The sequence below is a fragment of the Ixodes scapularis genome, unplaced genomic scaffold (genome assembly GCF_016920785.2).
Source record: "Ixodes scapularis isolate PalLabHiFi unplaced genomic scaffold, ASM1692078v2 PGA_scaffold6__148_contigs__length_123643588, whole genome shotgun sequence".
Classification (NCBI taxonomy): Eukaryota; Metazoa; Arthropoda; class Arachnida; order Ixodida; family Ixodidae; genus Ixodes; species Ixodes scapularis.
Genome location: NW_024609881.1, coordinates 7,342,557 through 7,345,230, shown reverse-complemented (window position 1 = coordinate 7,345,230; position 2,674 = coordinate 7,342,557). Strand labels below are relative to the sequence as shown.

Sequence of the window (2,674 nt, the reverse complement as noted above, 5' to 3'; positions counted from 1 at the left end):
TTGCAGCTGAGTTTGAGACGTTGCCTCCTCTTTTACTACCTTCTGTTTTGCTCTCGTTTCTGCCCCAGTCTCAGGTTTACAACCATGTTCAACTTACACCAGCTCGCCTGCACTCTGACTATTTTTTCGTTAACCGTACCTGAAGCAGGCTTAATCCCCTTTTCTTATGAATCCACTCTTCCTTTGTCGTCTTCTATACTAATTTTTCAAGCATACATGGTACTGGACAAGTTGGCACTTCGTTTGGCGGAACTGGAAGCAGACGTAGCATATTATGAGCTTTCGTTGCGGAAAAACTTCATCGACCCAGCGCAGTTCAGACATCTATCAACAAGTGGTTTATCTTGGAGTTCAAAGAAGAAAGTTATCAAGATCTACAGAGAAGGAGCCACCAGGAGAATACAAGAACTCTACACGGCGTGCAACAGACTTTGGGACCTCCTCTTGGGAATGGACTGCAGGCGTCGCAAGGAGTTCCAGCACTGGGACAGCATCAAGAAGGCACAGTTCCACAGGATCTGGTATGTCAAACGAACGCAAGTCTTGAACTCTGTTAAGATAATGAAGAGGAGGGAGAATTGTTTGCCATTGGCATAGCGTAATGCTCAATGTGTGTCGGGATCGCGTTTAAATGTAGTCAACCCTTGTAACATTTCGATTTCAGAAAGAACGGAAAGTGTTTTATCCAAGGGACCTAAATTTTGTCTCAATGTGAGGCCTTCCAGACTCGATGTATTTTCCGCTGTTCAAAACGTTGCGCGCGTAGTAGGTCATGATGAAAAGACGGCTTTTGTGGATCAGACGGTGGGGAGATTAGATAAAATCATGGGAGACATGTACCCGAAAGAAAAAAGGAATTTTAAGGATGTAAACATGGTCAAGAATGAGATAGGTTCACGGTCGTTAAAATTACTCCAAACAGATAAATCGGGGAGGTTTGGTATCCTCCCGATGAAAGAATTTCAAAACAAAGCTGAAAATGCCATGAGTGTATTGTTCAAGGACTGGAACGGAAAGTTGGCAAAGACGAGAAGGGACATATGGACAGTGTTAAAGGAAGAAGATAAAGAGCAACTTGTCAAAAGCATAATGAGTCAATCCAAAATGTACCTATGTTTAAAATTTTTCCTAAAGGACCATAAAGTGGAGATGCCTCCCAGAGTGGTTGTAAACGAAAACGGATCGTGGCAAAAAGTTGTGTCTAAGTTTCTGCAGCATGGGTCAGGTGAGGTCAGTTTAGACAAATCCTTATCGCTGAGAAACACAAAAGAACTTATTCAGATCTTAGGACACAACCATGGGAGGAAGAGTTCGGTATTCTCCATGGATGTAAAAGATCTGTATTATTCTCTGGAAAAGAAGAGGCTGATGAATGCCGGGAAGGAGGTGCTAGAGTTGAATCTGGTAAAGTTTCAATCAGGGGGCGTAAGAGTGGAAAGCTTCCTTACCGTGTTAGATCTCTATTTAAAGTCAACAGTCCTCGAATATAATAATCGAAAATACATCCAGAAAGAAGGTGTATGCATAGGCTCGTCGGTCGCTCCGTTGTTAGCTGAGATATACCTCAACAGTTTGGATAGAGTATTGTTTGACAGGATGATTGAGTTGTGACCTAACGTGGGCTTCATCAAAAGATATGTAGATGATATTTTTGTCTGCACGTTTGAAGAAGGAAAATCGTAGTATCTTGAAAAGCTTATTAGGTCAACGGCCTCGGAGTTGCATTTCACAGTAGAAAAACCAGAGGAGAACATGTTGCAGTTTTTGGACTTGCGCATTCAGGTAAAAAGTGGCTTATGTTGGGAATATGGTAAGAATATGGCTAAACCGGTGCTTCCCAGACAATGTTGTTACTCTAACATTATTAAGTAAGGAGTTGCGAAATCATTAATTGGTAATGCGCTAAAAAGGTCATGTACCCATTTCATGAGTCAAGCTTTAAAAAGACAATGGGGTAGACTGGAGGACGCGGGGTATGAGGAAACTTTTCTAAAACGGCAACTGTCTATTCAAATCAGAGACAAGCGGAATGAACCAACTGTGAGGAACCGACGAGTTGCTATACCGTATTTTCACGATATTTCCCATAACATAAAAGCGTCGGCGAAAAGGTTTGGCGTAGAAACAGTGTTCACATCCGATTTTAAGTTATGCAAGCTTACACCTTTTGAATCGAAACAGGAAGTTTGCCAGAAGGCACATCGCGAGAAGTCGGTACCGTGTGAGAATTCTGTGGTTTATGAGATTCCTTTGGAGTGTGGATTTAAATACGTAGGTCAGACGTCGAGATGTCTAAATGATAGACTGACGGAACACAAACGGAATGTGAAAAACAGCGCGTCCAATTCCAAGTTAGCCCGGCACCTTCTAGAGTGTAATAATTGTAAAGCCAACTGGTCTGAAACGGAAGTAATTCACAAAGAACGCAATGTTATGACACGTGTAGTCCAAGAAACGATTGGTGTGAAAACGTCTGGCAACTGTATAAGTCAGGTGTCATTGCAGTTTGGGAACGAATGTAAACAATTTCTACGCTTGTAAAGTTTTTTCTTTTCTTTTTCTCTTTCTTTTTTGTAGTACTGGTGTTGTTTTTTATGTGTATCCGTGGACTTGTTCGAGAAAGTCGCCGTGTTATCCATTTGTGGTTCGTGATAGGAGGGCAATGTCGGTCTCA

The 2,674-nt window shown here is 42.0% G+C and overlaps 1 pseudogene; it reads left to right on the top strand.

The window, feature by feature from the left end:
• Nucleotides 1-216: 216 nt before the first annotated feature.
• LOC120836404 lies at nt 217-2,406 on the top strand (annotated as a pseudogene).
• Nucleotides 2,407-2,674: the final 268 nt, after the last annotated feature.